This window comes from Bos grunniens, chromosome 24 (genome assembly GCF_055505025.1).
Source record: "Bos grunniens cultivar Pamir isolate PY7600 chromosome 24, Bosgru_T2T1.0, whole genome shotgun sequence".
NCBI lineage: Eukaryota > Metazoa > Chordata > Mammalia > Artiodactyla > Bovidae > Bos > Bos grunniens.
In genome coordinates, this window is record NC_141188.1 from 49,136,372 (window position 1) to 49,149,409 (window position 13,038).

The following is a 13,038-nucleotide window of genomic DNA, read 5'->3' on the forward strand; positions in this document are numbered from 1 at the left end:
AGAGGTGGTGGGAAACGGCACTACAGACTGTTTAAGGAAATGCAGGTTTTCAGATGCAAACTGGACATGGGTACTGAACAGATCAAAACTAAAGTCTGCACTCACATTCCATTGTTCCAAAGTGATCCCAAGATTTTGAAAAATTACAGAACTATCTGGAAGAGTTAGTGACAATTTCATAGTAAAATTTTAATGAGAATGAATCACTTTAGGATTTGTTTTCTTAAAAGCACAAACCTAAAGACAGATCTAAATGACCAGGTATCTGTTCTCTATCAGTGTGGCTCACTTATTATCCAAAAGAAACCCGTACACTCTAGAATGTATGGCAAGTGTGTTAGTGACAATCACCTTAACTACCTTAATATTTCTGGCTAACTAGCCAAACCAGAGGCAGGGTCCAAACCCATCTGACTTGGCAAAATTACATTCTTTCTACATGAAACTACTGAAATTGAAACTCAGAGCTATCCTTGAGATGCCTACCTATAATCAGTATTGAAGTATGTCCTAATTGAACAGATCACAATTATACCAATCTGGAGAAATGATCGAAATTAAATCAGAGATAAGCAATAAGCCTCAAACTGCATTTTTAAACAAAAAGGGCTGGATTACTTTTGTACCACTAGTTTTTTTTAAAGTCCCTTTTTTTTTTTTTCCCAAATAGCTAAGGCTATAATTACAAGGTCACCAATTAATATTAATATTTGATGGAGTAGATGGTTTAGAAAATACAACCTGGAGATAGGAAAGAGGAAGATTCAAAAAAGTTATCAAGGCTAATATTGAACAGAAGTCACTTATAAGAGGCATGAAACCCTCAATAGACAGACCAGCCAACTGTCCACACTGGTTCTAGAAATCACTAGCATACTTACTTTACCTTAAAACCCAAGTGAACAATTGTACATGACATCCCTGCAGATTGACAAACAGAATGACTTCCTCTGAAGAACAGGTATGGGTGCTATACCATTCACATCACCTTTCTTTACTACTGGCCTAGCAGGAAAGATTTTTCAGTCTGGAATCAAGGCTCCCAGAAAGGCAAAACTAAAGAAAAGCAGCTTGGTCACGGTAGGTACTGTGGATCTTTCATGAAATAAATCATTAGAATCACGTTCTACTCCTTTAAGAACATGTGTTAATCATCCTGAATGACGATCTAAAGTATATTATGTCGATTACCACGCTCTTTAAATAGATTTTCCCAAATATGATTTAAGCTAATTGATGAACATTCATTACTATGCTTTCAGGTCTGGTCCTGCACTGAATGGTTCCAGACACGCTAGTTAGGCTCTGAGTATTTGTTTCTGTGTCTTGCAGATTATCTCCATTATCCTCACCAAGCTGCTATCTGTTTTATCTTACAATGGACAGTAGGCTAACAGTTCCCCATCCTCCTAGTCCACTCCCCATTAGCCTGGCCTCAACCTCCCACATTACCCACAATCTATTTGTCTCTAATCTTCTGTGGGTTAGAAGTAAGATAACTTTGCTTGTTAGAAACATACGAAATAAATGCCAACGGGATCTAATTAAGGGTAGCTACTAGGGCTATAAGGTATGGACTCGGGACAATCTGGCTACCCTTGGCCTTTCTGCTTAGTGTGTTTCTCATATGTATGTTATCATAGGTCAAGGAGAAGAGGGTAGGAGAGTTGTCTGAATTAGAAAGAAAACAAGTGAAAACTACAACCAGAAGAGAACAAAAGAGATACCTGAGAAGACCCTTATGTCTTCTCAGCCACTGTTTTAGATATCTTCATACCCTCATCACAATCATTTACTCTTTCTAATAACCTTAAGAAGTAGGTGCTATCAGCTCCATTTTCAGTCAGAAAACCAAATCCCAGGAGTTAAAAGTAATTTGTCCAAAAAACTGAGAAACTGACTGTAAGCCTTGGTCTCTCTGACTCCAAAACCCAGGGCCTTTCCACTACACAAGATTACAGCCCAATCCTTAGTCTTGGTTGGGTAACTGTTCTTATACTTTATTTCTGGTTCTTTCATTGGAACCTGACCAGTTCAGGTTTGCTTTCTTTCCCTAACCATTTTCTATCAAGTGAAGCAAAAGTCGCTCAGTTGTGTCCGACTCTTTGCAACCCCACATGGAATTCTCCAGGTCACAACGCTGGAGTGGGAAGCCTTTCCTTCTCCAGGACATCTTCCCGACCCAGGAATCAAACCAAGGTCTCCAGCATTGTAGGCGGATTCTTTACCAACTGTGCTATCAGAGAAGATATAAATGGCAGTGGAAAATCAAACCAAGGCCAAATGAGGCTAGCTCGTCAAGTGTTCACCTGCTCAGCAACAAATACTAATGTCTGAAAGACTGGTCATACCTTCAATTTGTAGAGACTGTGCAAAACTGGTGACAAGTTCCCTCTTTCCAAAAAAAATACACGAGCTGTTCCCAGAGACGATGAGTGAACATGTGACCCCTTCCCCAGCGCTGTGCTCTATGCTCAAAAGAAAGCGGTGCAAGCATACTTCAGGAAGTGGCTCAGTCCTGTATTACAATCTCCCTTAATTTGTATCAATACATGAACATGATTTTCTAAACACTGGAGAACAGGGCAAGGAGACATGAAGACTTCCCACTTTTCGAATTCCATTAAGAAACAGGGTATACTTGTTCCCTGTTACTTTATTGCCTAGTTCAAGGCTTGACACACAGCAACACATCATTTTACTGTTTAATAAATGAGTAAATGTTATCTGTTCAATAAATACAAGTTACGTGTTAAATAAATGCATAACCTTCCTGGACTGGTTTTGAAATCTTTTTGTTTCACATTTTCTGACATACTTTTGTGATACTTACTGGAAAACATCTTAGTGGAAAACATCTACAGATAAAAATGGCTCCTCTACTCCCATCAAAAGACATGCCCCTCTCCAGCCTCTAAAAATGACTCTTGTCCCAAGAATATGAATAAGGCTCCATCTGCCAGACTGCACTAAATACAGATTTTATATGCATTACAGAAACACCTGTATAAAAAAGCTGCTACAAGAAAGGAGGCCTCAGAAGTCCTAAAGTACAAAACCAAACAAGAATAAGGAGTGCTTTTGGACTTTTTATAAAAGCCAAAGTTGAAAATATCTGCAAAATAACTATTCAATAGGTCTTTGATCAGCAGGTTATGCAGCTGAACTATTCTGTCACTCAGATTTTCCCTCAGTGTGAAGTAACAAGATGTCAGCAACACGTTTGAGGTATTTACAGTATGAAAATGAAAAGGAGACCTTTTGCCATCTTGAAGTAGAAACAACCTTTGTTCTTACTAAAGAGAATTTCTGCTGAAATATACAAAACTATCCCCAAATTCCTACATAAGAGTTAAAGCACATACCAAGCCTGACAAGCCACAAACAACAGGAAATTACTCTGCACAGTTTCTTGCAAACTATTATTTCATGAACCTTACAGATGTGTGTGTAGAGGTTTGACCATTTATGACTTTAAAAAGCCAAACTTTGCTGAACATTTACAATGTGAAATCACTTTAGAAGGTATAGCTACAAAGTATAAAAACCAAGTTCTAACAGCAATTTCATACTAAAAAAAGCCCAGAATGGATGTTTCCAAACACCTTACATTAATTAAAATAGACCAATGAACTACTTCAAACTCAACTTTAACATTAAGGGTTTAAGTGGGCACTCATCTTAGAAATGCCAATAGATTTGAACTATTCTTATTTACTACAACAACTAATTTTACAGCAGGAAAAAACTTAAGAAACTTTAAAAATAAAATCAGTGTTGGTCTCTGACTTTGATATGAATGTTTGCTAAATGAACTTCTGGTGGAGAAAATTCTATCAATATCCTGTATGGTATTTTTTTTAAGGCAAATGAAAAAAACATTTTCAAACTATGACACATTTATGAAGACCATTTTACATTATTTCTTTCATCTCTGTGAATATTTGCTTCATTTACTTGTTCACAACTTACCAAATTTAACTATTTAGCTTACACATTCCCTAACCCTAACTTTTTTAAGGGATCAAAACTAAAACAGCTAATTTATTATCAAAATAATAGAAAGTGTATTATCTATTAGTCTCAAGGAAAGCATCCTTAACAATCAGTGGTGAAGGTTCAATTCATATGAAATCAAAAGAAAAGATGGAATTTTTGAAAAGATGCAATTACTCCAAGCAAGTTCGCGAGATCACTTATTTATTCACAACAAATTTAGCTGTGTCGTGTTAAAAGTTTAAAACACCACAATTTAGGATACCCCAAACTGTAACAAACATGACAAGACTGATGGAAAAATGCTACCTCATTTTCGTTTTACCTGGAAATGTTTCTTTTTAAATAAAGGGTTAGTTGACAACAAACCGGCAGTATTTAGCTTTTTCAAGGGTCAAGAGGAAGGAATAACAAAACCAACCTAACTACTGTTTTTTCTTTTGTTCAGGATCAAAAGGAAACCATTAACTACGAAAGGATTAAGTAAGTAGAAGACAGAAGTACTCGATCCAAGGGCAGTATTCCCCAGGAGAGAAGAAAACAATTAAAGAGGCAGGATTTGAAAACCAAGTTTGAAATACGTGAAATCAATTAGCGTGCTCTCTAAAGGCGTGTGATTAAAAAAAAAAAACTAATAGGCTCCACTCACAAGAGCAACTTTCACAAGCTAGTAGAGAAGTTATGTGGACGGAGTACCAGCCGTGTGCGTGTTTGTGTGAGAGCACACGCTCGCGATTCTGAACCCCGAGACCAGAATGGTTAACAAAGGTTACAGCACCAGAGGAGGGGGGGGAAAAAGTGGAAGCAAAGTCTCGCATGCTCCTAACTCGGGCTTCCCAACAAGTCCCCGAAACCAGAGCTCCGTCCCTGCGGGATTTGAAAATCACCACCAGAAACTACCGAGGGTGACCGCCACGGAGGAGGAGGGGACGGGCCGGGCCACACAGCCGGCCCCCGCCCCGGGCCGCGCGCGCGCGGGCGGGCGGGCGGGCGAGCGGGCGGGTGGCTCCAGCGCCGACCCCGTCCCCCCGGCCGCCCCGCCCGCGCTCCCGCACCCCGCGAGCAGCCCGGCGCCTCGCCACACCCCGGCGCCCCGGCCCCCCCGGCCGGGCCAGGTGACGCGGCCGGTCCGCCTCACCGACCCCGAGCCCCACAGAGACACACCCCGGCCCCGAGGCCCCGCCGGGCGCCGCGGCGTTACCTGGACCGAGGCTCCGGGTCCCGCCCCGTCAAGAGCCCGGGGGGGTCCGGGACCTTTGTTCCTTCCTCTTCCGAAGGGGATGGAGGGGCCGGGAGGGGAGAGGGGAATGGGCCGACTGGAGGCGGAACTGAAAACACTCTGGCGGCCGCCCCGCCCCCCCAGCCGGAGCCCGGCCGGCGGCCCGGCGCGCGGGGAGGGGACGGGAGAGGGGGCGGCGCGGGCCCGGCCGCCGCCCGCGGGGAGGAGGGGGTGGGGACGCGCGTCCCGCCGCCGCCACCGCCGCCCCTCCTCCCCTCGGGCGCGCGCCCGCCCGCCTCGCCCCCACCCGGGCGGCCCCCGACGGCCGAGCCGTCCTCCCCCGCCGCGCCCGCCGGCCCCACCTCCGCTTCCGCCCTGCGCCCTCCGCCGCCGGCCACAGCGGCGCGGCGCACCCACCTCCGGGCGGCTCGCTCGGCGCTCGCTGGCTGGTGGCTGGGAGCTGCTCCTCCGCCGCCGCCGCCGCGGCCGCGCGGTAGCCCCGCCTCCCACCCCGGGCCGCGAGCCCCGCCGATTCGCCGGCGCAGCCCCGGGGGGCTGGCACCCTGCCGCCCTCTGATTGGTGTCCCCGGACGCCCGTTAGGGGCGCGAGGTACGCTGGCCGAGCGCGCGGCCTTGGGGGCGCGCGCGGAAGACCCTGGGAGCGAAGAAAGGGAAGGGGTTAGGCCTGAGCGCCCGTGTTAGGGCCAGGGCGCGAGCTGTGGGCTCTGAGAGGCGCGGGCCGCTACCTCTCCCCACCTCCTTTCCCTCCGGCCTCCCCGCCCTCCCGGCCGGACCGGCGGCGCACGCAGCCAATCAGCGCTCTGGGTGCTCGGGGTGTGAGCCGCGCGTCGGGGGCCTCGAATCGGAAGGGAGACGTCGCTCGCTGATTGGTCCCGCCTCCCCCGTAGAGCGTGAGGCAAGGCGCGGCCGGGCGGGCGGCGGAGGACTTAGGCGGGGTGGGATGCCCGCGGTTTCGGTTGGCTTCGTCTCTCGCGCGCTCGCACGGGAAACTCTGGGAAAGGGAGTCGGGGGCGGGGAGGGGAGGCGCGTAACCTGCCGTGAGGGCGACCACCCTTCCGTCCTGATCTCGGCCCTGGTCCTCCGTCCCCGTCTCTGGCCGGCACCACTGGGTGGGGCCTGTCGGAGGCCGCCGCCCGGCCCACCTACTCTGTAGTCAAGCCGGGAGTGGAGGCGTACTTATCCTCGGGGTGGGAGGCCCCGACGGTGGGCCAGCTAAGGGGCCGCAGAGGGGTGTGCCGAAGCCTGCGTCCCGGACCCACGCGCGGGGCGCCTAGTGCGAATGAGTGGGCGCGGCCCTCGTGGTGGTAAACGGGGGCGGGGTCCGAGATGTAAATAAGCCCGGGGCCGAGCTCTTTGCTTGGGCTGTAGGGTCTGGTGGCGGGGCGGGGGGGTCACAGGTATTTTTCTTGAACGGGAACTTGGTCCTATCTTCGTGAAAAAATGGTGCTCATCATGCGTGCTCTGAATGCTCCTTGTGAAGTCTAGAACACAAGTGCCTGGCAAGATATCCCTCAACTGCTGAGTTATCTGTTCGGTTCTTCATGTCTGCACTTCTCAGGCACTGTTCTTAGACCCCATCCTCGCACGTCTGCACTACAAAGCCTCTAAGCTGCTAGAAACTTTGGTCGCCTTTTCCTTGCAGACCCAGGGCCTCTGCCTGAAATCTTGAACCCAGCCAATCACATCAAGCGATTATCAAGCATGCACGATGTTAGGCAGAGAACACCATAGAACTTCAAGTTGAGAAGAAATTCGGGTCTCACATAGGTCGTTGGTGGCAGAGACTAGACTTGTAACACGGTTTTGTTGGTTCTTGTCTGGCACTCACATGTACACTGCTTCGTGAATTTAACAGAGGACTCGAGGCAGAGCAGCACTGGCAATACAAATCAGCAAGCAGGAAGTACCAAATGACCGTTACAAATAGAAAGGCTTTCTGAAATGCATTATTTTCAGAAATGAAGGCTTCTCTTAGGAGGATACCTACTGTTGAACCTAGAGAGATTCAACTCAGATCCTCTGAGTGTTACAGATTTTCCAAATATCCTTTTAAAAAAAAATCTCCGTATCTACTATCTCTCTCCTCGAACATGGAAGTACTTTTCTCATCAAAAGTTTGTGATGAAGAGCATGAACCCTGGAGTTGGGCAAATTGTAGTTTTGAATGCAGCTGTGCTTCAAATCAGTGACCTTTTTGGCAAGTAAAATTCTCCTGCAATGATAGCTGCTTAACTATAGTTGTGTGAGGGAGGTGGGAGGAGGGTTCAGGATGGGGAACACATGTACACCCATGGCTGATTCATGTCAATGTATGGCATAAACCACTACAATATTGTAATTAGCCTTCAATTAAATAAATAAATATAGTTGTGTGATGATTAAAGAAAGTAGTAAATATGAAAGTGAATAGCACATGGTTTTGAAGTTCGAAGAAAACCAATAATCGTTATCATTTCTTCTCTTCTGTTGCCTGCAGGCACATAGGTCACGATGAACCCACTCAACAGAAATCTTACCTTCAAAAGTTTACCTCCAGGGTGGCCTCTCCTCTTGTAAATTTAGAGGCAGTTCTACTCACCTCTTTCTAAAAACAGCTTGTGAAGGAGAGCTAGGAAGCCAATTGGTGGAGCTGTTCCACCTCTTAAGACTTCCCTTTCCATTTCCCAGAGCCACCAAGGAGGATGTTCTAGGGCAAAGGCTATTTGATGTGGAAGTAGGAAGGCTGTTTATGGTTTGTGGTCCTTCTTCCTACTAACAGACCACCAGTTTTTAAATGAAATAGCCCATAAAAAGCTACCTGGGTCACACAAGTGTTTTCTCCTATGTGACCAGGGTGTGCACTTGGATGTCCCTGTGAGTGAGGACAAATAGAAGCAGATCTGACTGGAATTCCAGAAGAATCTGCTCCCAGTGTGAGAGGTAGGTACTTTGAGAGGCACATTAATTCGATGGATAATATACTTGAGGTCTAAGACCATCTCTCCAAAGTGTCAGACTTTGAATCCCTAACTCTTCCATTTAGGAAGCCTTCCAGGATTTGTATGATCAAGTAAAGGGGAGGAGGGGCAATCTGGCTACCAATGCAGTCCCCAAAAGGCTTAGGAAAGGAGCATGCCTTCTGCCACTCAGCTAGAAATGCATCTGAGCCGAAGTGGATCAAGATAGAAACTGAAGGCAGATGGAGCAGGGATCGCCGTGGCAGCAATCAACTTGGAAATTCATTAGGGCACCTCAAGATCTATCAGTAGGCCCCAATTATATGTTATATTTTAAATCTTATGTTTATATGAATAGACACCTTGTTTAACACTTTATTTTGCATGATACTGAAAAATCAAATCTATTTAAAAGTAGTAAAATGTTCCAGAAAGACACATAAGGAAAATGGTAACAGTGTTTGCTTCTAGAAAGAGAGCCTTGAAGTCATGAGTGGAAAACTTTTATCATTAATTCTTTTGTAGTTTGAGTTTTAAAGGATATATGTGTGTGTGTGTGTGTGTAATCTCCATGTATTGATTTTTCATAAACTAGAACTCATAAACTAGAACTATTCCTCCTCCTTTCTGCTAAATCTGTTAAGTTCTTCCTTGTTACTCCAGCCCAAAAGATATCACTCACCTATGAATTTTCTCTCATGGTCAGAAAGATTTACATACCATGACTTTGCTTTGATTAATGTCTTGATCTATTAGTTTAGTCTTGAGTAGTTTTTTAACTTCTCATGTGTGTGTTTTGTCTTGCCATTTAGATTGTAAATTCCTGAAGGACAAGGACAGTAAGCATCTTGTTCTCAGTTGTTTCCCCACAATCTGAGATAAAATACCACATAATTGGAGAAATATTAAATACAGCATTTGTATAGCAGAAAAAGGCTGTATGTGTGTCAGAGGTCTGCAAGCATTCTACACAGCTTTGCCCCTTCCAGTTTGTATTTGCCCTCAATAAAACGTTTGAGTATCTTGTGAACATCCAATCTCTATATTTGTTCATCCTCGTGGAACGAAGTTGCGGTATTACATCTCAAAGATTCAGTTATTTGCGACTGAAAGGATACTGATTAATGAGATGACCTGAGTAAAAGTTGTAAAGAACAAAAATGTGGGGTTATTTTTGTTGTAAATGAAGAAACCCGATACCAACTGCATTTTTATCTCAGTATGATGAAATTTCATGTTTTAAATGAAGTTATGTTGAAGATGTGTACACCTGCCTCTATAAACACACATTCACATGCTAATTTTTACTAAAAATAAAAAATATGTAATATCTGATAGGAAATGCTGGAGAATAAAGCATAAACAAGAAAAAAGAATTTCAGCAAGTATTTATCAGATATCTCTTATATGCCTATCATAAAAGCATCGGTTCTTCATGGTAGAGAATTCTCATTCCATGGCAAAAATCACTCAAGAAAATGAAACATGCAAGTGGTTTTTTGATTTAGAAAAGAAGAGATTGGAAGAGAAATGACTGTGGTTGAAAAATACATTTGGAGAAAACAAGTTATATTTATCATCATTATCCAGGCATCTGATAATATTTCTATCTGTACATTGGAAAGCGTAAAGAATCACTGGATAATTTATGGTGAGATAGCTAATGCAATGATTGTTCAAACATTACTTGGAAAATTATAATTCCAGTGAAATGAGCATTCCCATAAAGGCATTTAAATGTTATCTGAGATCTCTGTATTTGAAATAAACTAAACAGGGGCCACTGTCTAAATCCTAGAAGGACAATGGACAAATTATTTAAAGTTCTATTGTGAGAGGGATAATTTGGTAGTCAGTTATCAACAATAGGGCCTTATGCCTTGATTATAATTGTCTGTGTGTGACAATATTGAGTGAGCCAGGCTGCTGCTAGGCAGGATAAATGTATGAAGGTATAATACACTTAGAAAATTTCAAGCTTATTAGCATAATTGTTCTGATGAAGACTGAAGAGCTTACTTAACTGACTGGAGTAGACAATAGATGCATAATCAGTGTCCTAATGATTGAATTAATGAGCCCCCATTGTTTGTCCTTACTGTAAGCAGTCCTCGGCTATGAAAAAGACATTTTGCTAAAAGAGTCTGACAATTGTGTTAGCTGATGAGTGGCCAGAATGTAATTAATGATGGAAGAGAGCTGATTACTATTGGGTCCTAAAGACTTCAACGGTGGATTTCAAGGGGCGAATTACATAGCTACGGAGAAGTTTCCTATCAGCTCCCCCTTGCCTTCATACAATAATGGAACCTGATCAAAGCTCTTATTTGCAGCTAAGGAAACTGAAGCCCGGGCTTTTCCAAAGTCCTGTGACCACTTTAGGGGCTATACATACATTGCCTCTGCTGCTCTGGCACTGCCTGCCGACTTTGACCTGCCCCTGGTCTACGCCCTCCCCTATGCCTTTGCTACCCTCTTCAGTCTCCCTTTTACCTTCTGTGCACGTGTCCTAACCAAACTTCACAATGAATATGGGACAGGTTTCTCCTCCACACCTGAACCTCAACACTAGACAAATGTGTCTGTCTCCAAATCTATTCTCCAGACATTTCCTATGGAAAACCTGCTCCTCTGCCCGTGGAAAAAGCTTCTAGCTATTCTCTGTTCTAGATTAGAATCAACCCTTCTACACACACACACCTATGACACTCTCATATCACCTTTAAACTTTTTTCTTCAGAACTCTTATCATTATCTGGAATTATATCTATTTATTTCTTTACTGATTTATCATTTGTCACTTCTCCCTGCTGAATGTAAGCTCTGTAAGAGCAGAAAACTTGTCTGCTTTATTCACCAGAGTATCCCCTACTCAAGCATGCCTATTTCATTCTCCATATTGTCCCTAATTTAAGCATACCTGGAGGTACTCAATACATATTTTTGAATGGATGGATAATTTCCCCTCACACTCAAAGCATGTGAACAGTGAACTCATTATCTTTTGTTTTACTCTCTGGTTGTGTTCTATCCCAGTTCCCTAGAAAGCAGAGCCTGAATCAAGAAGGCTGACGCTTTCTTTAGGAGATATTATTCCAGGTCAGGGACAGGGAAAAGGCAAGAAAGAACGGAGAGCAGCATATAGCGATGCATGACTGTGCTGAACACCGCTTCACAGCAAGCCTTGACAAGCGCAACCACTTGGCCAGACAGACAACATGGAGCACTCATGCCTTGGAACATCTGAGGAAGGAAGGAATTTTATCTTATGTCTCTAGTTGCCCACTGGTCACAGCTTGCCCCACAGGGGGCTAACTTTCCCATACTTCCCAGGTGTGTGATCTGTTTCCTTTGGCAGCCACTCAGAAAGCAGGTCCCTGCCCTGGAGGCCAGAAGGGGTAGGAAAAAAACTTGGTATGTGGCTGGTCGGCCTTAGGCTGTCAAATCACGAGGGACTTCACTAAGTCACTCATGGTAGCAGCTAAGACAGAGCAAGAGGCCCAGAAAATCTGAGAAGACACATGAATGGGGCCTGCTGTAGAGCAGTTGTTACCACAAGCATAAGAGCACGTCAGCTTCCTTCACTGCATTATAGCAGCGGCCACCCACAATAAGTGATAAATATTTGTTGAAGGAATGTGTGTAAATGGCATCACCATCTCTGACTAATGTAAGCCAGAACCTTGGAATCGTCTGTGATCTTTCTTCTTCTTGCCTATATATCTAATTGACACAAATTCCTCCATCTCCTTAATACATCTCCGATCCAATACCTCTTGTCCAAGGTCACTGCCTTGATTCAGACCTTCAGCATCTTTCATTGGAATTCTTGCTATAGCTCCTTAACCGGTCTTCACATCTTTAGTCTTCCTCTCCAATTCAGTCTCCTTCCTGCTGCCAGGAATTTTTTTTATAGCATATTTTCTGAATGCAAATCTGATAATGTTACTATCCTGATTAAATTGATAGTTTTTTTTTTTTTTTTAAGATAGAATCAAGCCTCTTTAGCATAACCCAAAAGATCCTTCATGATCCGTCCTAGGCTACTCTCTTTAGCTTTACACCTCCTCCCACCCTGCCCTTGTACCCCAGCCAAGCGGAATTCCTGGTGTGTTTCCCCACACACCATACTCTTCCATGCCTCAGTGCCTACGTTGTGCTCTTTGTTCTGTCTGCAACGCATTTGTGCTTGATGAACCTCTTGTTGTTCTTATTTAGTTGCTAGTCACTAAGTTGTGTCTGACTCTTTGCAACCCCATGGACTGTAGCCCGCCAGGCTCCTTTCTCCATGGGATTTTCCAGGCAAGAGTACTGGAGTGGGTTATTTCCTTCTACAGGGTGTCCACCCGACCCAGGGATCGAACCCACGTCTCCTGCACTGGCAGGTGGATTCTTGACCACTGAGTCACCTGGGAGCTCTGATGAACCTCTACTCGTACTTCAAAACACTGTTTCCATGTAACCCCAGTTCATCCATTGAGGATCCATCCACCCACCCACTCATCCATCCAGGGTTCACTGTAAACAGGTTTCTTAGTTGCAAGCAGCAGCAGAAGCTGATATTTGCTGAATTAAGAGAAAGGCAGTTCATGAAAGGATACTGGGTGACTGACAATTGCTGGGAAGTCTGCAGAAACAGTCTCAGACAGTAAGCAAGAATAAGGAAGTCTGGGCAGCAGCCAGGATCACAACCAGTATCGTGGTACAGTGCTTCGAAGGAGGTGACCACCACCATTCAGAACAGGATACCGAAGCTTACACTTGCAGTCCAGCAGCACTGGACACAGTACCATCCATTACTGGCACAACCAGCACTCTTGGTCCTGGAAGGCAGATGTCACTGCAGTGCCTGTTATTGCCGCCAGA

At 44.8% G+C, this 13,038-nt stretch overlaps 1 protein-coding gene and 1 long non-coding RNA gene across 11 annotated transcripts in view; one reads left to right on the forward strand and one right to left on the reverse strand.

Annotated features, from left to right (window-relative positions):
* Window positions 1–6,513, reverse strand: part of SMAD2 (SMAD family member 2) — an 83,477-nt gene extending 76,964 nt beyond the window's left edge. For 4 of the 10 annotated variants that reach the window (XM_086372392.1, XM_086372387.1, XM_086372389.1 and 1 more), the window contains exon 1: window positions 5,633–5,710. The gene's annotated coding sequence lies outside the window, so the exon portion shown is untranslated. Of the gene's footprint in view, window positions 1–5,197; window positions 5,422–5,632; window positions 5,711–6,268 lie in introns of those variants that run through there. The other 6 variants (XM_086372393.1, XM_086372388.1, XM_086372390.1 and 3 more) reach the window with 3 other exon arrangements.
* LOC147346236 (uncharacterized) lies at window positions 6,131–9,202 on the forward strand. Its single transcript, XR_015153496.1, has 2 exons — window positions 6,131–8,155; window positions 8,259–9,202. It is a non-coding gene; the product is annotated as an uncharacterized LOC147346236 (long non-coding RNA).
* Window positions 9,203–13,038: the final 3,836 nt, after the last annotated feature.